Genomic DNA, 25,986 nt, shown 5'->3' on the forward strand with positions numbered 1-25,986 from the left:
CACCACCAAGCGTAGGTCCCCTGACTTCTTTTTCACAAACATCACTGGGGAAGCGGCTGGGGATTGAGAGGGTCTGATGAACCCCTTGCGGAGGTTTGACTCTATGAACTCCCTGAGAGCTTCTTGCTCTGGTTCAGTCAGGGAGTAGAGGTGTCCTCGCGGGATCGGGGCCCCCTCCACCAAATCAATGGCACAATCATAAGGCCTATGCGGGGCAGTTTCTCGGCTTCCTTCTCATTGAAAACATCCCAAAAGTCTGAGTATTTCTTGGGCAAGGTGATGATGGATTCAGCATCTGTGGCATGGCAAACCTTGGCTACAAGACAATGGTTTTGGCAATATTTAGAAGCAAACTGCAATTCTCTGTTGGTCCAAGAGATGCTGGGGTCGTGGAGTGTCAGCCATGGAATCCCTAGAATCACGGGGAAATGAGGAACCTCGGTAACAAAGAAGGAAATCTCTTCCATATGTTCCCTTATCCACATTCTGGTGGGTTCAGTCCATTGGCTTACTGGACCTGTCTTTAGGGGACGGCCATCTATGGCTTGCACCACCCGGGCGTTCTTGAAATCGTGATATTGTAATCCCAGAGAGTCGGCATACTCTCTATCAATGAAATTGTTTGTTGCTCCTGAGTCTATCATGGCGTGGATCATGACGGGTCCTTTTTTCGCTGACCACAAGGTGACTACTAGGAGAAATAGGACCCCGGTTGGCGGCTCTTGAGTGGGGTTTCTGACTGGGTTGGCGAGCCTTTCTACGCCCGGTCGTTGGCTTCCCCCGCCGGCTTTGCGCCAGCCGCCTCGGCCGTCTCCGGCTCCATGGAGGACGCCGCCGCCAAACGAGCGGCGGGCTTTCTTTTGGCTGGGCACTCTCTGGCAAAGTGGCCCCCATCTCCGCAGTACCAACAGAGGTTTAAACGTTGGCGGCGGGCCTTCTCGGCAACATCTAACCTGGGGCGCACATTGCCCAATTGCATTGGCACCTCCCCGCTTTCTCTGGGGTATGGGGCTGGTGGCGGGGGTCTCCATACTGGACGTGGTTGGACGCCGGCGGGAGCGGGAGGTTTTGCCCCAGCTCTCCCACTCTGGCCTCGGAGCCATTGTTTTCTGTTGGCAAGCATGACTTCGGCTCGTAAACATTGGTCAATAAGTCTTTCAAGAGAGTTCGGAGGGTCCACCTTGGAGATTTCTTCCAACATCTCGATATTGAGACCCTCCCGAAACTGTCCTCTGAGGGCTATGTCATTCCAACCGGTGTTTTGAGCCAGCACTCGGAACTCGGCTATGTACTGGGACAAGGGCCTGTCCCCTTGGGAAAGGCGCCGGAGTTTGTGGCCGGCCGCCTCTAAATTGTCCTCGATTCCCCAAGTCGCCTTAAGGTGGTTCAGGAAGTTTTGCGCGGAACTTAGGTGTGGGGAGGCTTCATCGAACAGCGCCGTGGCCCAGTTGGCCGCGGGGCCGTCCAGGAGACTGTAAATCCACGCCACCTTGATGTCTTCTTTGGGAAACTCGGCATCACGGGCTTCTAGGTATGCCTGGCATTGACGACGGAAAACATGAACCTTGGAAGCTTCTCCAGAAAACTTGGTTGGCAAGGCCAGGGCAGGGAGACGGATTCCGCGTTCCTTCAAGCCCCGTATTTCTCCCTCCTGTGCATGGATCATATCACGGATTCTGTCCACTTCATCCTTGGCGATGGTGTAGCTGAGTGGCTGGTCTCCCGGCCCGGCTCCGGTAGACATTCTGGCCTAGGTTGATTGGTGCTTAAGGTGGCGGAGTCAAACTGTCAAGACCCAGGCTGCAGAGCACCAATAACCATACACAGAGGCCAGAATCTATCTAATATCTTTATTGTAAGAGTATATAAAGTTAATAAAAACAAGTGTAGAAAATAGTCCAGAAGTAGACCTTTCAGGAAAGGTCAAAATTAGTCCAAAGAAACAATGTCCAATATGAAATATTAAGGTCCAAAGTTGTAATCCAATAACTGAAACACTCACTTTGCCAAGCAAAGTGAGGGGAGATGACAAGGTCCTTTAGTCCACGAAACTTAAGCAAGGCTGGGAAGTAAACTTGATTCTTGGAACACTAGGCTTAATGCAAGGCAACAAGAAACGAGGAGCAAGAACAGGATCCGTGGTAAATTCGTGGCGAGGTCCGGGAAGCAAGGCAATGTCCGTGGAGCAAGACAAGGTCCTGGGAAGCAAAGCAAGGCTGGAAACGGGAACGAGGGCTTGGAAGCGGGAGTAGCGTAGTCCACACACAACCTACTCCCGTAGCTGACGAATTGACTCCGCAAGGTTCCTACGTGGGCAAAACACCTAAATAGGGTCTCGTTTCCCCGCCAAAGAACAATTCTCTGGGGAACCAGAACCGAAAGCCATTCTCTGTGTCCAGATGCATGACTCCTTAAAGTTTCCCATGGGAAGCAGGCTTAATCAGCTGAATGCCTGGCAGCGATCCTAGCGCTCCTGCGAGAAGCCTCCTGAGAGCTTTTTTGTTGTTTATAATAATCGCGGCGAGAAAATGGGGGAGATTTCGGCTCAAGGCTTGTTTGGCAGACTTCTGGAAGGCAAATCTCCTGCAGGTGCAAGGGCTCCAATTCTGGCTGAAACGGTGGGAAACCGAAGTTTTCCTCTTCATCTGTCACAACAGTGTTAGGAACAGGACTACATGGCCCATGAGTCATCACAATGGGGGGAAATGTGTACTTTAGAACAAAATAAATTTCCATGAAGAAGGAACGCCTTGCAACAAGAATGACCATAGATTTCTGAGAAATGCATTGAAATGAAATAGACAGATTTCCACACCTCTATTAGTTAGATTATTATATATCATGGTACCATTGCACGAACAAAATCCATACTGTACAGACCAACTCTTCAACACCCCCCCTCAAAACCCACTTAAGATGTTTTTTCTTTAAGATAATTATATACAGCACATTTATCATAAAAATAAAAATCACTTTTAAGAAAAAAAAACACACAGAGGATTACTAATAGTGAAAGAATTCCAGTTAAAAGCCAAATACTTGTCTCAGTAATAATGTCTTTCTACCTTCATCGTATTTTCTCCTCTTGGCATAAAGAATGCTTTTAAGAGGGGTTTTTTTTAGTCAGCTAGCAAAATGGATTTTTCAATATGTCTTGATTCTCAAAGGTTTTAAGGATTTTGCTAACCTACGGCAAACTGTAATTTGTAGTCTTAGCAAATTTGGAGAGTGCTACTTTCTCACAGGAACCTAAGGACTGGCTGGCTCCAGGACTAATGTGACACAATTTTTATCATGCTGATGCTTATTTAACACATAGATGCTTTTTCATTAGAGTGATTTAAAACAAGGACAGGATGGCCAAACCTATTACCCTGGAATTTGATTATTGTAAAGGAAGAACAGGGAAGTTACAGCGCACAACAAAAATACAAATTGTGTATAATTTTTGATCCATTCCCAAAAAACTGTTGGATGAGGAGAAAGGTGGCTGCATCATTCCTTCCTGTTCCTTAAAATGATCTACCTTAGTCTTTTTGAGAAATGAAATGTCATTGGAGGGTCATTGTCTGGAATTATCTGGATTTTGCATAACATACAACCTTTTATTATTTTTACTATGCCAAGAGAGGCAGTTTGCACTTTCAAGGGTGCATTGACAAAGAAGGCAATGATTCCAAAGAAAGACATGTCATTATATACAGGGGAACCATAACATTTGTGGAAGTGCAAGAGGGGGGCACCTAAAGTACCCCAAAATCTCTGGGTTCTGAGAAACGGAGAAGAGCAAGCGTCACCCAGGGTTTTGTTTCCATGGACTGAGTTACTTATTGTGATCATTTGTAACCATTTTGCATATGCTTGACCATAAGTGGAAATTCACAACATTAAACAACACAAAAAAGGAGCAATTCTCCTATTACATTTTTAAGATGTGGGAGATTTGCACCATAGCACTTTCACAATTTGTGAAAACCAGATTCATTTCCTTGCAATGCATTTGGGTAGGGATGGGAATTGACCTCATCTGTATGATGTTGAAAACAATGTTTTAATTAATAGCAGCAGCAACAACAACTGCAACGACAATTAGCTACTTATAGAGTCCTAGCATTTACATAACTGTGGACTTTTTTCCAAAAAGGAATTTTCTAAGCCTTCCTGTATGATGGTACTCTAGGGCCAGAAGTCCTTCATTTCAATAAGCTTAACTATTATCCACAGTTGTACATATCTATGCAAAGACTTCCCTATTGTGTTGAAGTGGAATTTTCTTAGTGATGTGGGTTCTTGTATTTATAGTTTCCCATCTTTGATGTCCTTTTATTCCTTGTCCCTCAAGTATTTCAATATCTACCAGATCATAACATGTGACTTGTGTTGACCTTACCTATTCAGCAGATGAAAAACTTGTGCCCTTCAGCTTTTGTTGACATTCAACTTTCATCTTTGTTGACCATTGACCATGTTGGTTGGAGTTCACTGGAATTGAATCCATCAATACCTGCAGGATATTCTGATCCTTTCTTTGTCCAGCTGTACTGAGATTTTCCAGAATTTCTGCAGTTTAAAACAAGTCCTTCCCCCTACTTGCATTAGAGGTTATGGCTAGTGGGTAGAGAAACAAAATGAATCAAAGAAGCTGAGATTTAAAAGAGCCATGATTTTGTTAGCAACGTTCTGCTGAGCCTTTAAATAGAAACTGCATGGTCATACTATTCCCATCAACATTAAATTTTGCCTAGAGACTTCCTGAGGAAGAAGTGCAAATACATAGCAGAAATAATCTCACCTATATATTTTAATTGGCTTATTGCTTGAGATGCATTTTATTTATCCTTTGGGCAATTTTTGCCAGAGGTTTGAATTTTATACTGCAATTAAGGAACCTTTCTAGCTTTTTGAGAGTAAAAATCTATTATTCCCCTGCCAGTCTACTTTTTCTCTCCTCTCCTCCATCATAACCCTTTCCATTTCATGCTGTTCTTTTTAAAAATTTCCATACAAAGTCATCTTCCTTCCTTGACCCACCACTATTTATTGTTTGGTTACTCTTACCTCTACTCAAAACTACTGGCAGGAATACCTTCCAAGGCTCCTTCTACACTGCGCTATAGGATCTGATCCCAGATTATTTGCTTATTTCAGATTATCTGATGGTGGAAACTCATTCAGTTCAATGCAGATAACCTGGGATCAGATCCTGGGATATAAGGACAGTGTAGAAGGGGCCCAATGTCCCGATTTATCTTCATTTGTCATAGATTTTCAGCTGTTTTTAAAATGTCCCAGTTTCTCACTACATCTCCCATTTCCTCCATTTTTACTGGAGATCAAAATGCAGAAGTAATGTAGGGTATGTCTACACAGGCCACATATCCCATTCTTGTCTAAATCACATAGGTGCCTTTTCTGACATCATGAAATGTGACCAGCAATGGACAGTAACTGTATGTCTGTCACTACAATGACAAAAAATGACAAAGGTTAGGGTAACTGGTTAGTGCAAAATGGTCAAGACTTCACTTCTGCTTCTACTGTGGTTTGAAAGTGTTTGTAAACACCATGGCAGAATCGAAGTCTGGTTTGAAGTAGCAATGCTTTGGACCAGCCCAGGACTTCGGAAACATCTACACTGACAGTGTAATGCAGCTTGGAACTGGTTTGGGAGGAACTAATTTTGTTGTTCGAGTGATTAGATTGACAGATCTGAAGCTGGGTTGAGGCCAAGGGAGTGGTTGCATTCAGCAATGAACCTGCCCTCAAACTGTTCTATGGGGCTTTGTTTCCCATTTATAGGAGATAGGTGCATTAGCACTCCAGAGCCATAAGAGGTGAAAAAAGGGAAAGGGACAGCTAGTAGCAGAGGTAATCACCAGGGCGGCAATTAATCAGGGGGTGCTTTTCGCCAGCCCCCATACTGAAGTCTATTATGTGAGTGACTACAACTGCAGAGCCAATTTTGCTTTGGATCTGGGATATGTTGACATTTGCTAAAGCACATAATTTGACTGAACTCAAACTTTCCTGCAACTTTTTAAATGCACACTGCAGTGCTTATTGGCAGTGTGCATTTTGTGGCTATCATGGTATCTAAGTGTTTCCAAGTTGCATTATAGTGTGAGATGGGGCCTTTGCAGCCCATGCAGAGTGCCGGACACTCTATTAACTTAAGGGAGCAGAGCAGGCCATTGAGTGTTGTCCTTCCCCGCAGGCTCAGGCAAACAGCTGAAGATCTTTCCGGACAGGCCTAAAATATAGGACCTGACTCACTTTCACCTGAGGCACCCAAATGATGCCTCAGGTAAGAATGAATTAATGCAGAGGAAACAGGTTTTACCAGTCTGCTCCACATTAATTTGACACCTGGAAAGATCTGGACGTTAAGCTAAAGTTTGGATCTTTCCAAGTTCTGGGTCTGTGGGGATTGACTCCCAGGACTGTTTCTGCAATCTCATAGGTCAATCCCCACAGCATTCCTGGTTCTTCAGGCTCCTGGCAGAAAGGCATCCACCCTGTTCCTCCCAGCCCCCCTTTCCCCCCAAAAAACTTACCAGAGCAGCGCAGGCCCCTCCGCATAGTACTCCTGGTGCATGAGAATGGTGCATCATGAGGTGGGGGAAGGAGGGATTTCCCTCCCCCCTCCTGACATCATTTCCAAACATAAGTACTATGTAGAGGGGGCTACATTTCTGGCAGGTCCATCCGGTCAGTTTTTTGGGGGAAGTGGGGGGCTGGAGGGGGTCTGGTTATCATCAAAGTTTGACATCTAGCCACCCCTCAAGGGAAAGCCTGGGTTTGGATTGGGGGTGGGAAAAAAATCCAAGAGGAAGCAGGTTATTATTTAAACCCTTTTCCTCCCAGGTTTCTGCCATGTCTGGAAAGGCCCTGAAGCCTCTCCTAATTTGTCTGTTCTTTTGCATCAAATGTTTGTCATGTTGACCACACTCTGATGTCGCTTGGCTACATGTACATGAACCATTGGAGAAAATGTTGCAATGAACTGTATCAAGGCTCAAGGCTTTCTGTTCCCAAGGATTCTTCATACTATGGGGGAGATTTATTACTTCTGAATTGCATTTTTGCCCCTAAAAACTTGATAGATGCCACTAAGTGGCCCAATGACTTGATATTACCTCATGATGCAATGCAGTATCACAAAGCTTGTAATTAATTAAATAAATCATTTCATTTTAAATATAAAATATTCATATGATCTGTAGTTTCACCCATACTTCTTTTAGAATGCATGTCAAGTTTCAGGTGTCTAGGTTTCATGGTTTTGGAATTATGGGAGACACGTGCACTTAGATTTTCATTATTAAAGATAGTAGGAGTTCCCATTTCTTATTATCTCTCCAGTAATAAGCTTGCTGATGATTACACTTTCTAGTTGGTGGGAAATTGTGAGAGAGAATGTAATACTTACAGGTAATTTTAAATTTTTTGGAAAAAGATCTTTGTGCACATATTAGACTGGCCAAAGATCATCACTGTACTGTTTTCATAAAATGGGTCTTGCAATTCTGCCTAATTGCATTTGATGCAAAGTAAGGCATCTAAATGTAAGCAAATATTCCCCAATTGCAACAATTATTACATTCCACTTAAAAGATGCAACTTAACTGCTGGGAAAATTACTGTGGGAGCTGATAAGAGATTTTGCAGATGATATATATTTATATTGTTTAAATTCTGGCGTATGGCCAGAGAAGTACTATAATGGACATAAACCTGGAGTCAACGTAATGAAGGTGAAGATTTATTCTTCTTGTTGAGAGAATGTCCTTGGGTTGATTATTTTTGTTAATGCTGTAAGGTGGTATCAGGTTGCTAATAAAGTGATAAAGAGTTCAGCGAACAACACTTGCTTCTGTTTTCAGAGTCAGTGGATCATAGAAGGATCTGGGGAATATATGGGAAAATATTTTTAACAATAGCTATTATCCGAAACAGTTGTGTACTAAATTATCCTGCAATACATAGTAAAATCTAATTTTAAGAATATTAAAGCTATTTGAATAGTTCCATGTTTGTCTCATCCTCTGAGGAGGAAGAGCAGAACTCAATTGCCCCTACTTTAGCTGGGTCTTCACATTTACATGTTTAACTTTTGCAGATTTAATGAATATGTTTTCTACAGAAATCCCTAGGTCCTCAGCATGATGTCATCCTCAGCTTCTGCTGGAAATCCTCCATAGAGCTGTGCTGGAGAGTCTACAGACTCCTAGAGAGGAAACACTTCTCTGGGCATTTCTAGATTCTCTGGCATAATCAACTTCCAGTGGACGTTGACCATAGAGTCACACTGGAGGATCTAGAGATTCCTAGACAACTGTTTCCTCAGATAAAAATTGCATTTTTTATTTGTAGTTTTCTCACTTTCTGAGAAATCTTGCACACTTAACTCCTGTGTAGGTGAAGGGCCTACTGTAGTTTCTATCCTCAGAAAAAAAGCATTTTCTTGGCACTAAAAACTAGTGTGGGCTGCTAGTTAGAAAAGCCTCCTGTGGATATCTCTGAAAGAGTCAATACATAACTACAAAGAAAATTAGTAGAATAATTGTATGTAGGCAAGTCTATTAATGTAAGGTGTCAGATTTGAATTCACACTGTGCTACTCCCAGGCCAGACACTTGATCAGGAGGAATGGGAGCAATGAAAGGCAGATACCTTCTTTTGGAATATACACCCTGTACTTCACTCATGTTGTTGCCTGTTGACTTGGCAAATGCAGAAGGCTGGGTTCCTAGTATTTCTATCTAGCCAGGGGTGGCTCAAGCTATACGCAAATTACGCATTTGCGGAAGGCGTGATCTTCTAGAGGGCGCAGTTGAGGCATCTACGGTTTAGCAGAGAGATAGAGAAAGGTGGCAGAGGAGGGGGAAGCAGACTCAGTGGCAGAACCAGCCATGGAAGGTAAGGGCCCTGGCCTTTGGAGAAACCAGGAGCGTGTTGCTGTTTAGTAACATGCTCCGGGTTTCCCTAAGCTGGGCCTTTGCCGGAGGAAACTCTTCCCTCTGGTAAAGGCCCATCACAGTGAAGGAGGAGGCCGGGGGCTTGGTGAGCGAACCATCCCTCTCTATCTCTTTGGGGGGGGGGCATCAAAAATACTGCTTGCTTACACTTGAAAATTACCTAGGGCCGGCCCTGTATCTGGCCTAGTCAATAGGAGATCACATAATATTTGCAATGATATGACAGAGAAAGTGAGAGAAAAAGAGGGGTAGATTTGATTCTAATCTCTTTGACATTTCCCACTTTTCATTAAATGAATGGTGAGCCCCATGTGTACACTTGGGGATGATCACAGAACTGTTTCTAACCATTGTTTATAATTGTTGGCTAAGCATAGCCAAAAGACCAAGAAGAAAGAAACTGTATGCTAATACTCTTTGCTATCTGCCAGCCACTTTGTTCAAACAGCCTGCCATCCAGTGTATTTATAGCAATGTATAAAACATATTAGTGATGTTCTTTTTAAAAAATCTGAAAGCTTTAGCTAATATTACTGTCTGCATTCAGAAGCAAGAGCTCAGAGCCTAAAAGCTGGTCAATAAACATTTTAGTACCGGTCTATTCCAGTGATCTGAATTCAATAATGTTACCTTTCCAGGAGCTGCAAAATGGAAAGTGAAAGGATGATTTATGAAGCTTAGCTATGCATGGCCAGATAAGAAAAAGGTTTAACTGATGATTGCAGGATTTCCTTTAATGAAGTACAAGTTGCCAAGATAAGTTTGGGTAAATGACGACTCTGTCACAATATGTTACACAGAAAAGAAATGACAGACAGAGCAGAGCAGATGGAGGTTATTATCAAAGTGTGGTGTCAGACAAGGTAGTCTAGGTAACTGTGGAAAGATAGAACAGATGTATTCATGTTATTATTGCAAACAATATCATAATACTAACAGACATTTATGAAATCTGTTCAGATTTAGCCTTACTGGCTTTTTGAATAAAAGCATCGTTTATCCCTCATGGCAACCATTTCCCCAAGTCAATGCTTCTCCCAGGAAAAGCCCCATATAACTTCCCTTACCTAGCACTGCTGTTAGTCTTAGGACTTTATTGCATGGAGGTGGAAAACCATTAGAGAAGAAGAACTGTCACCTTTGGTGACGGTCCCTATAGCATGATGTTGGCGGTTCACAACATCCTTATGATAAAGCTGTCTTCAACTATTGACAGGTAAAATCTGTCAATAGCCCATGATCATGCCATAGTTCTGGGACTTACCTTGTGCAATGAGATCCAGGTATTTCTGTGCTGGCATGCACATAAGGGGGCAGGATTATATGGTTTTTCTTCTCTCTCCCCCTCCCTATCTCACTAATCAGAAATTTAAACAACTGTGAAATTGCAAAATTTTGTTTAAAAAATTACAGAGATGCAATATATCAAGGTTACTTCCCCAAAAGGAAGTCTGGCCACAGGATCATGGAACAGTGAAGAGGCATCATGAACAGGTAATGATGACCATCCTGATAAGTTCTCAAAATCATTGATTGCACAAATGGCAGCTTTGTGACATAATGTCCTTACTATGGCTTTTTGGTTAATAGATTTTGTTCATTTGAATAATATGAAGAAACACTAGCTAATATAAATAATACCATCTCTTCCAGCAAAAACATATTATGAAGTTCCAGCTGAACTGAAGCAGGTCTCCTGAGTTCACAGCAGTCTAAAGAACTTCTGTATTGACACTATAATCCATTTGGAGTTGGTTTCCCTGCCTGCATGATTGGACTGACAAGTCTAGAACCACTTTGAGGCCAGGAAGGTGATCACATTTACCATGGTACCTGAATTCAAACCATTATGCAAGATTTTTTTTATCATTTCCTGAGAAATGTGCATCAGCACACTGGTGTGGTCTATGCAAAGGATTGGACAACTGACTGTGACTTTTAAAAAAGTCCTAACAAATGAACAACTCCAATAACAGCCACTTTTTAGACATAATTCAATAAACTGCAAAAAAGTGAGAATCTGATTTCCATGTAGTGTGACTGTGGCACTGGTAATAATAAGTTAAATTCCACATCTCTGCTAAATGTGACAGTTGTGTTAGCTTATGATTAGGGGGCTTATTTTTTCCTCACACATTTATTGTCAATGTGAGCATAAAATAAAACCCTCTCATCATGGGATTATGTTATGTCTTCTTATGAGGAAAGTTGCTGCTATGCCATAAACATAAAGACAATTACTTCCTTATCTGCTTTGTTAAAAAAACTACATGTAAGCCTTATTCCCTGCTATTCTCTCCCACTTTACCAAGGGATGGATTTGTTGATTTGTCATGTCTATAGAAAGAAATTAGTTTGTATATTAAATGGAGAAGGTTCCCACTTGGATTGCACAATGAAATCCTTGCTCTTTGTGACATTTTAAAAATACCTTAATCCTTGCTGTTTTTATACCCCTGCAAAATTCTTTCTTCCAAACTTGTGCATATATATTTTTTTAAAAAGACTGGAATTCTAAGGCAACTATAACTCTGTGAAAAGTAGCATAGACTAGTTATATTGTGTATGCATAATGCTAGCCTTCCCTGATGCATAGCAGAACTGGCACCACATGCCTAAAGTTTGGGTTTATAGTTGTGCATTCCCCACGTTTGAATTTTGTCCAAATTCCATATGTTGGTTATACTCCAAAACATGAAGCAGGCAAATGACTTTCCACATCAGTTACTCACACAATAGGAGGGTGGCTTGTTTCCCTCCCTTGAAACTAGTTTGGAATAAATTTGCTTTTTAGGCTTCTAAATAAATCAGGGCAGCATATCTGTAGTTGCAAAGGAGAATTAAAGCTATTATTAATAAGTACCAGAAAACTTTGGTGCTGATGTGCTTTACAGATGATGCAGAACCATAAGAAAGAATAACAGATTCCAGAAGGATTTGGTGTTTTTCTTACGAAAGGGAAATGGGCGTCTATAGATCTTACCTAAGTTAGTTATTTTTTGTTGCCATGAGCAAGATTTTGTTTTTTACAAGCTCTCCTATCATATGAATCAAATTGATGCATAATATTATTCACAGAATAGGATTAAAATTGATCTAGCAAATATTCTAAAACATGCTGCTGTCGGGAGCAAATATATAAAAAATAAAAGTAGCATTGATCCTAAATGTCTCAGGAGATAGTTGGACCAATTCCAGAAATCCTTTCTGGAAGTGTATGCTTTATGTAAACTTAACACTGTGAACTAAATGACCAGCTCAAGGAACCAAAAGTATGGGGAAAGGGCAGGGGGATAGATTCCTTGGAGGCAATTCATGAAAGTGGGATAATAATGACTTCATCATATGAGGCTAAAATCATTGAAATATGCTGATCTAGCCCCGGTCACCCATGGAACCGGCCAGCTCCCTTCAGACGACATCGTGGTGCAAGCTCAGTAGGTCAAGGAGGGTGGAACCGGCATGCTGCTGTGGCAACACGGGACACTTCCTGTGTTGTCATCTAATCTATGGGGGGAAGCTGCGTGAACCACGTGCACTTACACTTTCCCTCATATGATCACCCTCCTGACAATGTGGGCGATGTGAGGCATGGGGTGCCAGATTTCCTACACTCCGCAGTGAAGCCAACTAGATGGTTCTGGATAGCCCTCTCACTGCTACTCAATCCTTCAGCTGACTCTTTCACCACCAGCTGGTGAACAGTCCCAGAACAAGCAGTAGCCACTCAATGTGCTGTTTTTACCACAAACAATATACAACATAGATTAAAATTAAATAAAACAAACTGGGATAGCTTCTCCATGAGGACCATGTCCCACTCCCTTCCTTGAGATAATAACCTGCTGGTGACAAATCCATCCCTTGCAGGCTCCAGGGAACTCCTTTTTTTATTGCTTCTGTCTTCAGCTGGGAGCTGAGCTGTCCCTGCGGAAGTTATAAGAACCCATGACCAGTGTGCGGGTAAAATGGCTTCACACTGAAGTTCTTGTAGCCCAGAAGGCAGGCAAAGCAGGAATGCTTGATGTAGAAGCTCTTTTCTTCTGGGATTACTCTGAAATGCCTCTTTTCATGAAGTGGAGCTAAACTAGCCCCTTGGTACACGAAGAGCTGGCAGCAATGAAACACATAAGATGGGGACTACAGAGACAGTGGCAGAGAACGGAGGATTCCAGCCCAAAACAAGTAAAAATCTACCTGAAGGTCTATGTCAGGGAAACAAAGGCATCAAAAAGAGCATTTTACTATTACTGCAGCACAAAACCATCCAGCAGAGCTGTTTTGTGTGTTTAGAGGCCTAATCCAGTCTGGCCCAAAAGAGAATGTTGCCCATACAACATCTTGCTCAACATCTTGCTCACCATTTTGCAGACAAGATAGCTAAGATTCACTCTGATTTAAACTCTACAGTTGAAAACCAACTGGATAACATTGGGCAAGTCATTGACCTCAGAGGAAAGCAATAGCAAATCCTCTCTGAATAAATAATGACAAAAGATGATAGATTTGCCATAAATCAGAAATTACTTGAAGGGTAACAAAAACAGTGGTTGCAACTTACCAGCAGGTAATTGTGTAAGGAGGAAGTATTTCAGATATTCCAACCTTGAACTGTTTATGGGTCTGGGGGGGAACATAATTTGAACCTACATTGTCTGGTACTTGCTTAGCTTATCCCATATTTTTGCTAGGTTCTATACATTTCGCAAATATCTTTCAATTTGAAACAATTAAGATTATTTCAATTAGATACAGGCACCAAAAAGCATGTACGGTAATAATAATAGTTAATAATAATAACATCAACAACATCAATAATAATACGTTATTTGTAACCTGCCCTATCTCTTTCTACAGTCCCATGTATTATATCCACATCAATATAGCCTTTCTAAGTAGACACACTTTGCTTTGTTTTTTCACTCTAGCCCTTTCCTTCTGCAGGCATGTATTTGTATTTCAATGCAAATTCCCTTCTCATGCAATTTCCTATTTATTTACTTAAGAGATAATAAGAACTTTCAAAAGTTTTGCAAAACCTGCTTCTCTAGCTACAGTTTAGTTTCCGATTAGTCTTAGAGGCTTGGTTCTTCAAGATCTCAAGTTTTGAAATGTATAGCATTTAATCTGTGTTAGGCTTTGATCTGGCACTCTGCTTTTATAGTAAGAAGTTTAATCCCTTCATTGTTGAACACCAAAAGGTATGACATTTAGCCCTGAGTATTGTTAAATTCTACTTACCTTGGTTCTCCCAAGCAGTAGTTTGGCATATTTTAAATTTAAGAATTGGAATAAGAAATTATGTGGAAATAATAAGGGTGTCAGGCTCTTGAAGATTTATTTGATAGCAGGTTTTCTTTCCTTCTCTCGGAATTTCTGAAGCAAAGAACTATTCATTCAGTATTTGAAACTTTGATGTGAAAAGCAAAATATGTCCTGAATAGAAAATCATGCTAGGTCAATGGTAGCAACATTATTATTTTGTTATACTCTTTTGGAGAACTAGTAAATTCTAAGAGGCAGATTGTTTTGAAGTGGCATTCCAAAATTCAAGTTAGTTTACAAGCTTAGCTGTTATATCTGCGTCCATATATTACTACTGAAATAGGAAATGCTACTTGATTGTTGGCATTTATTCCATTAAAACATATTGTGTTTTAGGTGATGTGAACAAGGAGTTATGCATATGGCATTTTTCTGTTGTAGATTCACATATGGAAGTCAACAGCTGATATTAAATTATTCAAGGAATATGCATGAGTGAAATAGTTCTGAATCAAAGTAAGGGAGCTTCTCACTCAAAAATAAGCCACCATCTCTTAACTAAGGGCTTGTCTACACTAGTAAAATAACTCCTGTTCTCATTCCAGTACTGCCAGTCTTCATAACACATGAGGACTTCTTCTAAGTATTAAGAATACCTGCCCTCAACCTGACTTTCCTCCATATGAAAGCAAATTGAGGGACACTTCAAAGTTTGCAGGAAATTCGAGATAATCCCCAGGATTTATAGCCATCTGGAGAAGCAGAATTGGGTTTCTTTCAGTCCATTCAATTGGTCACATGCACATGGTTACCATTACCCCTTTCCTGTATTGATCTATGCAGGGAAGAGAGTTGATCATTCACTTGTTGACTTCTCTGCTTCTTGCCAGCCATGGAATTCCTTGCATGGCCATTGAAGTTACATCTGCTGAGGTCAGAATGGGGCATCTGCATGACCAAACAAGAGGGACTGGTTACTATAATGTCCTTTCATAGAATCATAGAATCATAGAATAGTAGAGTTGGAAGAGACCTCATGGGCCATCCAGTCCAACCCCCTGCAAGAAGCAGGAAATTGCATTCAAAGCACCCCCGACAGATGGCCATCCAGCCTCTGCTTAAAAGCCTCCAAAGAAGAAGCCTCCACCACAGCCCGGGGGAGAGAGTTCCACTGCCGAACAGCCCTCACAGTGAGGAAGTTCTTCCTGATGTACAGGATCTCCTTTCCTGTAGTTTGAAGCCATTGTTCCGCGTCCTAGTCTGCAGGGCAGCAGAAAACAAGCTTGCTCCCTCCTCCCTATGACTTCCCTTCACGTATTTGTACATGGCTATCATGTCTCCTCTCAGCCTTCTCTTCTGCAGGCTAAACATGCCCAGTTCTTTAAGCCGCTCCTCAAAGGGATTGTTCACCAGACCCTTGATCATTTTAGTTGCCCTCCTCTGGACGCTTTCCAGCTTGTCAACATCTCCCTTCAATTGCGGTGCCCAGAATTGGACACAGTATTCCAGGTGTGGCCTGACCAAGGCAGAATAGAGAGGGAGCATGACTTCCCTGGATCTAGACGCTATACCCCTATTTATGCATGCCAGAATCCCATTGGCTTTTTTAGCAGCTGCATCACATAGGCTCATATTTAACTTGTTGTCCACGAGGACTCTAAGATCTTTTTCACACGTACTGCTATCGACCCAGGAGTCCTCCATTCTGTATCTTTGCATTCCATTTTTTCTGCCAAAGTGAAGTATCTTGCATTTGTCCCTGTTGAACTTCATTTTGTTAGTTTCAGCCCATCTCTCTAGTCTGTTAAGATCATTTTGAATTCTGCTCCTGTCTTCTGGAGTGTTGACTATCCCTCCCAGTTTGGTGTCATCTGCAAACTTGATGATTGTGCCTTCTAACTCTTCGTCTAAGTCATTAATAAAGATATTGAACAGAACCGGGCCCAGGACAGAACCCTGTGGCACTCCACTCGTCACTTCTTTCCAAGATGAAGATTACACATTGGTGAGCACCCTTTCTTAAACTTTCCTTCTCCAAGCTAAATATACACAACTCACTTACCCACTTTTCATAGGGCTTTACTTTCAGAAATTTTACAATTTTGGTAGACCTTCTCTGTAAACATTCTAGCCTGTCAATGTCCTTCTTGAATTGTGGTAGACATGGTATTCTAGGTGAGGTCTGACCAAATCAAAATAAAATGGTTGCAGGAGGTTGGTCTGTGGTCTTGTGGTCTCTTTATTTATGGAAAAAATGCCATCCCCATGGATGGGCCCTACTAAAAAAATCAGTTAGGGCCCATCCAGACAGGGACCAAAATGCGCAAGCTCTCACACTTTTACTGAAGGCGTCAAGATGGGCTATGGGCCCTGTGGGGACAGACACTTGGGACTGCTTCCACAATCCCAGTAGTCTGTCCACAAAGTCCAATTTGCTTCTTCAGGCCCCATGAGTCTGGAGGAATGAAGAGGGCACCCACCCCCTCCCCAATACCATCCCAAAAGTCTTAAAATACAGAGATACCAGGATGCCAACAGGCCTTTCTGAGGGCTCCTCCAATGTTCCAATGACATGCCAGGAAGCAGGGGGGGGAAATCACTCTTCCCTCCCCCACCTCCTCATGAATCATTGGTAGATTTCAGGAGCCTGAAGAGAGGCCTAATGGCAGCCTGGTAAGTTTTTCTGTATTTTTAAGGCTTTTGAGGAGGGGGGGGAGGGGAGGGTGGCCAGATGCCATGCTGAAAATTTCCAAGATAGCATGTGGACAGCCAACAGGCAAAGCTCGTTTTTCCCTGGCTGTCTAGACTTAAACCCACTTCAGAGCGGGTTTCTTAAACCTGCTACAAAGTGTATGTCCCAAGAATTACAGTTTTAAAACTCTCAACATAGTTATATTTGAAACCTACCTTTCACAGTCCAATACTTTCCTTTCATATTTATCAGAAATAATAAAATTTGGTATAATTAATTTTTGAAAACCTACCGCAATGCTTCAAGCACATAGCCTATATATGAAACATAATTAATTATGTCTCACACATCCTGTAACTGTGTAAGCATGAAAACACTTATACTTACACCAGAAAAGTAGTGAACTTAGTTTTCATTGTAACTTGTAAGTGTACATTTTATCTTGATTTGCTCTTGCATATCGAAAAAGAAAAGTTTTAAAATTTTCTTCTCTCTCTGAACAGATAAGCAGGTCTCTGATGAAATTTCCATATATTCGACCCTGTGTATGTTTGCAGGGGGGCTGAGGTTGGTAGATTTTTGCAAAATGGACAATATAGTAATATGAAATAATTGTTGCTTTGTATCATGAAGAATTGCAACCTGCAGCATTCTAATGGTTGTGTCATTGTGATCAACCGGCCAATCCTATTGTGCACTGCTTACTGCCTGTCTGCACTAACCTTTGCAAAGGAAAATTACTCTAGTTTTGTTCAAAAGCAGGAACTTCAAAAAAAAAATATTTTGCGCAGATTGCCTAAACCATGACAGAAAAAAAATAGTGTCTTGATCTTGTGCCACAGGTGAAGTCTCTTGAGAGGGTCTGAAGAATGTTCACAAAGCAGGTTTGTCATACTGGATGTAACATCTCTAGAGCAACAAAATATCATTCACATATAAAAACTTATTTATTGCAAAGAGAATTAATGACAACAAATACATTATTTGTGGCTATATTCTTTCAAGCTCCACCAAATGTTGCATCAAAGTCAGTAGTGTAACCTTCATTTCTCCTCAGATAAAACAAAAATAAAACAAAATGATTTCAATTAGCTCAAATAGTGAGCTTTTTGAAAGTTCTTTCCTTTTCCTCCTAAGCTTCTTTGGTTCTTATATCCTAAGGTGGAAGATTACAACCTTTTGTTCTGGTACACTAGAATTAAGTCTTCTCCAAGATTATTCAAGGATAAACTAATCTTGTTTGCAAAGCCCGAGGATATATCTTGCCACATGTTGCATCTCTAAACCCATTGAATTGTTTGGATTTACACACACACACATGCACGCACGCACATACAAGCAGGGGAAGAGAGAGGGGGAAAGGAGGGGAGAAGGAAAGAAAGAAGTGATATCTTGGTGTTGTTAAATTAGTTCCAGCAGGCTATGCCTCTTCTATGGATTATATTATAAAGCCAGCTTCCAATAGTACTGTATTCCTCAATGTAGCTATATTTCAGATTGTAACTATGAACCAAATTCTTATAGACTGCATCTGGCAGTCAGGATAGCTGAGTGGTGTGATACATTTTAGTAAAAAAGTGGCAAAAGGAATGAAATTGTATCAGAATGAGGACAGAGGTACATCTAAGTTGACCACTTGATGTGGAACGAAGTGGTAGAGGTGGAAGTGAAATAAAAGTGCAGCTGATCACCCGTAAATTGCAGAAACTGGGTCAAGGTCTGGGCAGTGCTTTTATACTCCAAAGAGTTTGCCTCCAACCCAGCTCCAAGATATGAACTGCCTGCAGAACTGGGTCATGGTTGTGGAGGGCTGGCATTCTTTTTCAGCTCCTCCACCCATCCCAGTGTGCATGTGCAGATTGCCGGACCACCTATCCCTTAATCAGTTTCACCATGTGATGTGTTTTACATCTATATGTGCTGATATTTCAGGGAATCCCCCAATATTGTTTATCCCAGTTTAGGCCTCTAATTCATATTCTTGCATGCATATGCATTGTGCACCATTTGAAGGCATTGATGTTGACCTATGAATGAGAAACCTTGGAGATATCCTGTCATCAACAGCTTTGCACAAGTCCTGCAAATTCAGAGCTGTGGCTTTCTTAATTAAGTCTATCCATCCACAATGAGGGTTTTTCCTTTTTCTACTGCTTCCCACTTTTCTAAGCTTTATCGACTTTTCTAATGAGTCATATGATTTCGTGATATACTGTATCCAAAATATCGCAGCCTCAATTTGGTCATTTTGGTTTCGAGGAAGGGAAGATCAAGACATTATTAGTAATTTTGGCAGTCCATGGAATCTATTCTATAGGACTTTTAGCAGCAGGGTCTTTTCAGTGTAGACAGCATGGAAGGGCACTACATCTGGCATCCTGTTGTTGAGGCAGATACATAATTCTTTCTAATGAAAGGACTGGCCCTATTCACTGACTCATCCCAAAGGTATGATGTTAATGAAATGTTATACACAGGTTTAAGTGGGAGATTTAACTTTGCCCCATTCAAACTACAAGCACAACTGGCTGTTGCACATTTTTCCAGGCTATTGCCAAACAAGTAACACTTTTCTAGTTCCCACATCTAATAGAACTATCTGGAAAAGTGTTAATTCTTTGAAATATATTTCTGAAACCATAAACATGCCTTGTCACATTATTGTGTTATTTGCTGTCAAGTTGACTTTGACTTAAGGTGACCTTATGAATGAGAGGCCTATAGGACTCCTTGTCATCAAGAGCCCTGCACAGGTCCTGTAACCTCAGGGTTATAGACTTTTGGGTTGTTTTTATGTGTACTTCAGAGTTAAAAGTGATAGGTTTATAGCTGCATTCTGTTTTAATTAATTTTCTATGACACCTTGGGTCTTGACCTTGGAGGAAAACAGGATACTAAATATATAAATACACACTGCTGCCTATCAGATAAACAGTGCTATGCTAAACAGATTATTAATGTCAACTGGCATGAAGCAGCTTGCTATATTGTTGGATTCAGCTGAGTCACAGGCCAATTTGAATGGATCTGAGAGATGGGCAGACTGAAACTGGAATCCTCCAAAGCAGACTGAATCTGCATATGCATGCGGTTGAAGATTCTTTTACAGTTTGTACACAGAGATGTATCTGGAAAAATGTATTAATTTCTCCCACGTTTCTCCATATTAGGGCGAAGAAAATGAAGAGACAGGAGAGTAATGTTATGTGTCTGCAAATCATTGCTTCTACATCTACTAGGAGTCTCCAAACCACAGTTTTGAAGCAAGCAGTTGTAAGAATATATCATTAAGGCTCACTTTTTCAGCCTTTTTGCTTTCCTAAGAGCAGGAATTTAACAAATAAAATGTGGGTGGTATATATGGGATTTGAGAATAATAAGAATAAGAAGAAGAAGAAGAAGAAGAAGAAGAAGAAGAAGAAGAAGAAGAAGAAGAAGAAGAAGAAGAAGAAGAAAACATTTTATTTGTATTCTGCCCCCTCTCTCTGAAGGAACTCATGAAATTGGGTACTTGTTGGAAAATTCTGTACAGGGCTATTATTGTTTTGGAAACCTTCAAACTATAAAGGCTACTCTTTCACAAAGCTTTCCCAATAGTCTGAATCTTGACAAACTTCATCCCATAAGTTTGCAATTAAGCCAATGACAAAAGCAGTTCTTTTTCAAAGGCATAAGCAGTTTTAATTCTTCAAAAAATTAACTATGTCTAGCCAAACACTAGAGCCTTTGATGGCTCAGTGTGTTAAAGCGCTGAGCTGCTGAACTTGCAGACCGAAAGGTCCCAGGTTCAAACCTGGGGAGCGGAGTGAGCACCAGCTGTTAGCTCCAGCTTCTGCCTACCTAGCAGTTTGAAAACATGCAAATGTGAGTAGATCAATAGGTACCGCTCCGACGGGAAGGTAACGGCGTTCCATGCAGTCATGCCGGCCACATGACCTTGGAGGTGTCTATGGACAATGTTGGCTCTTCAGCTTAGAAATGGAGATGAGCACCAACCCCCAGAGTCGGACACGACTGGACTTAACATCAGGGGAAACCTTTACCTTTACCTAGCCAAACACTGCTGTATTAATCTTTTTCCTACAAGTTTGGAAAAATACCCCTCTCAAACACATCAAGATTATTATTATTTTTTTTACAAACATTTATCTCTTTCTGACAAAAAAAATGTCCAAAGAGTTTAGGAATTTTAAAACGAGATTCAGATTTATAAAGAAGTGGAAATTTCTTTATACGTCTAAAGTCAAGAGCTGTTTTCTGAATGGTGAACCTGGGATCGAAACCAAACCTTGTAGTCAGTCAATGCTATATTGTTTTACAGCAAGTCATTATTGCATGTTGAATATTTTTTGTAAATCCCAAAACATATTCCTCTACAAAGCTGAATAATAAATGTATACTTCGGCTATGAGCATCTTCCTCTGTCTAGTTACATTTTATTCTAATATCTTATCTAGGCTTAGTAGCTATATTTTCTTAGGGTGGGGGTACTTGGCTTTCTTTCTAAACATTTTTATGAATGAAAAAGAATGATTTTGTTTACAGAAAGTAAAATTCAGAGATCCAATGATGCATTCTGAAATTCTGATTAACTTGTTTTGGACAGATCTTAAACTATGGGGAATATATTAATTTCATTCCATTTGAAAGTATTTTTCATGTCCCAGGCTTCTTTCTCCAGGCTAAATATACCCACGGTACTTTGAGTGCATATGCACTGTAGAATTAATAGTTTGTCTCCACTTTAATTGCCATACCTCTATGCTATGGCACCCTGGGATTTGTAGTTTGATGAGGCACCAGCAGTCTTTGGCAGAGAAGGGTAAAGACCTTGTAAAACTACAATTCCTATGATTCCATAGCATTGTGCCATGACAGTTAAAGGGGTGTCAAATTGCAGAGTAGATGCAGTCTTGGTTTTTCATAGGATTAGGTCACCTTCCCAATCTATCAATGTTTACTTTGTTGTTCACTCTTCTAGGGAAGGTTGCTTCCAACAAAGGTGGCATATTTTAACACAATTTTCTTGCAGAACATTGTGCTATCCTCTTTGCCTCGGAGTGTGGTGGAAGTTCCTATCTTTTAAAGAGCGTCTAGATAGCCATCTGTCAGGGGTACTTTGATTGTGATTTTCCTGCATGGCAGGGGGTTGGACTAGATGGCCCATGTGGTCTCTTCCAACTCTGTAATTCTATAATTCATGCATTTTATTTCATATTTGAAGAATTCTGTGGCTGCCCATCTTCAGACTCCTGATGTTTGACCTTGATTTGAGTTTAAACTGTTGTTGGAATTGCAAATGAGCTCATATTGCAAGCTCCATGTTGAGGCACTGTCTCCAGGGCCTTGAAATTCTGTTAAATGCCAATGCTACATTTTGTATTGTGTTGTATATAATTAGGATTCTGAGGAACACTGACTCCCAGGTTGGTACACATTTTAAAACCCTTTACTGAGATTTAGTTACATCAGAGTATATAATCTTTCCAAATTAATTCAGTGTTATCCTCTGCCCATTACTGCCATACTAGCATAAATCTAATGCTTTTTTTTTGTTTTGATCATTAAGACTTTATCACAAATGATTTGAAAGATTTTTCTTCAATTTAATTAAAACTGCAAACAAAAAATAAAATTGCATACTGCAGAAATAAGGTTTCATTATGTCTGGGCTATGTAGAGCTTCTACTGACTACTAATCACTTTCTGTATTGTCAGATTTTGTCCTCTAAATCCATTGGGAGTAAGAGCACATGAACTGCCTGAATCATATCAGCTATGTTTCTGCTGTTCTCTCAAAGAACTACCATATACAAGGTAATGGAAATTATTTCTGCCATAATAACTAAATGGAACAGGTAAAATCAAGATTTGATAATGTCCCAAAGTCACCTAGTGAGCTTCAGTCTTGATACAGGATTTAAATTTGAGTCTTTTCATTCCGGTGTTTGAGTGTTCTATACTAAGGGTGCATTTACACTGTAGAAGTATTGCAGTTTGATCCCACTTGGATCTTGGGAGTTTTAGATTTGCAAGGTCTTTCGTTAAAGTGGAGTCAATCTGCATTAATTCTACAGGTGGCAGAACCAGCATGGCCAATAAAGACAAATTCTGGGTGATGAAATCCAACAGCATCTGAAGAACCCACCTCTGCCTCCTAAAAATAACTTGATGGAGCATATAGTCACATTTAGGACTTCATCATATGCATTGCAGATTTGGGGGGGGGGGGGTCATCATTTAGCAATGCATATCGTCCCTTTCTATTCGGGAAGACAATGTTTCGTTTTACAATTCCCATCAATTTAAGTTCTCCGGCCTTCTCCCATTCTGTCCCATGTTTTGAACCATCACATTAGTGAGTGCAGTTGCTGCCCACTCCAATCTTTTTTTTTTTTTTTGAATTGGGGAAAACTTGCATATTGAAAGCCAAGATTTCTATTAACTTCATTCCATTTGCCGGGGGGGGGGGGGAGAGAGAGGGGAATTTTAAACTTATTTGCCATAATCTGTCTTTCCTATGCCTTCCTGTTCTGCATTAGACCAGTGTTATTATAAACCACTTTGCCACGATCGCCTCCTCCCAGGCTTTCCTTCCCTCCATTAGACCAGTGTTATTATAAACTACTTTGCCATTATCCCTCCCAGGCTTTCCTTCCTTCAATTAGACCAGTGTTACGGTAAAAAGCTAGCAAGAGCACAGTTTCGAGCCTAGAATACTATTAAAGAGAAAATGCAGTGAAAGCATTTCTCCTTAATAGTGAAAGTGGTGAGGAATGCCCATTCCTCCACATCACTGAAATGATTCAACATGGGTGAATCTGTCAGATCTCATCCCACGTGTTTTTAATCACTTTCTCTCATTAGCAGCTGCATCAGGAGCTCAAAAGATGGATTTTTCCCCATCTCTTGCCACCCCCCCCCCTTCGCACACATCCACCTTCTCTATACTTCTACTGTATTTCAGGGGCAAAGTGCAACGGCTGACAACTGGAAGTAGTTTTACACTATGTGTAAGGTTCCATGGCACTTCATCTCTGAAATGTCTTAGATGTGAGTGGAAACAGGGGAGGACTTGCATCTGATGAGGTAAGACCCTTCTACAGGAAATTTCTAAACAACCTAATGTTCCAAACAGCCTCCCCTAATTTCTGAGAATTTCCCCCCATGAAGGAGTAATTTAACAGGTCAGTTGAAAACTGAGATATGCGTGTTCCTTTTCTGTTCTGCTGGCTTGAAGGGACTGCAGGCTTCTCTGCAGCAATGGCAATAGCAATGCCATAGTTGCCTGCAGAGAAGACTTTGAACAAAGTTTGTAAATACTCTGTAATTTCAGTTTTCTCCATTTTTTGGCATTAGACAAAATGATGATAATTTAAATGTGATTCACTTGGATACGGTTCCATAGTCTCAAATCTGGAACCAAAGTGGGCTGATTTGGAGAGATTCAATAGATGTCTTAATGGAAGCAGACTTAATAATATAATAATAATAACTTAATTTTTATACCCCACCTCCATCTCCCCAAAGGGACTCGGGGTGGCTTACATGGGGCCAAGCCCTGGTAATACAGACAATGTCAAAAAAATAATAATAACAATGTGAGAACAAGTCAATAAAACATATTAAAATCACATTTACAATAAAACATAGTTAAATAAAACCTGAGTAGGCTCATAAAAAATGACCTGGGCCAGAGAAAGTCTAGTGAAGAATGTAAACTGAAGGAGAGGTAAATAACCCAGACTGTTATCCTAATAAGGGGCTTGGGATGGGATAAACATAAGAACTAATGGTTCATCAGTTGGTTGGGGCAGGAAGAACAGTTGTGCAGGCTTCCCCTCAAGGATACAATAATTTGAATTAAGAAGGTGGCAAAACCTGATGTGCCCTTCAGCTGCAAGGGGTACACCATATTAAAGCTTGAAAAGAGATCTATGATGAAGGTTGCTTTTTATCTTGACGGCCCACAAGGCATCTGAATAATCAAGTCTAGATTAGCAGCAGTGACAAACTCTCTATGTCCAAACTCACCAAAGATAGCCAAGCATTTTTTTTTGCAGCTCTGATGAAAAATTACAATGTCCATGAAATAAATCAGGCCTTTTGCTGCGTTCTGTATATAGAAATAATCTCCCTCGTCACAGCAGTTCATCAGGCGTGAAAGTGCGATAAAAGTGTAATGCAAAAGGAAGCAGAGACAGAGACACACACAGAGACAGAGACAGACTGAAAGAGAAAGAGAGAGAGAATTAATATGGCATTTATCAGTAATGTGTCTGATCTTGAGAGGCTGTGCAGATGGATATGCAGATGTGTGGAGGAAGAAGATTATCTTTCCATCATCTGGAGTGATCTCCAGAGTAGCTAGTAATTTCCGACAGGGGTTAGGAGCACAGTTACGAGCTGGTTCTTTCCAAGCTGTCAGTAACATTGGGAGTAAAACAAAACAAAAAAAGATTTTATCAGATATTTCCCCTCTTTCTCTGAATCTACTTTTACTATGTAAGTAATAGGTAATTTGCATTCATTTTCACCTAAACTGAGAAAATATGAAAACAGGTTTTGGCACAAACACTTTTCATGAATATACTGTGAACTGACTCTTTTTTCTGCTCAGTGTAACTTTCCAGAAAGGTAGGTGTCTGTTCAATTTCACTCTTGTCAGTTCAGTCCTGATAAAGTCATTTGTCACCATGTAGGTCCATGGACTGTGTTGCTTTTTCTCACTCAAATTTCTAACTTTGAAGACTGAAGTATGACTGAAATATGTATGTGAATTACTGAATCTTGCACTGTTTATTTTCTTATGTATTATGACCTACAATATTTAAGGCAGGAGCAACATTAAAAGAAACCCATGCATGTTTTAGAATCCATATATCACTGAAGTCTCTAATTAGCTGTTTTGGGTTGTGTATTTCTCCACCTCATCATTCTCACCCAGAGAGTACTTATATGTTTGGCCAATGTGTAATATACTCTACTCTAGTTTTGGCACACCGTAGGATTCAGAGTATGGTTTCTAGGCAGAACACGTTTTTCTGCACA

This window comes from Anolis carolinensis, chromosome 5 (assembly GCF_035594765.1).
Source record: "Anolis carolinensis isolate JA03-04 chromosome 5, rAnoCar3.1.pri, whole genome shotgun sequence".
NCBI lineage: Eukaryota > Metazoa > Chordata > Lepidosauria > Squamata > Dactyloidae > Anolis > Anolis carolinensis.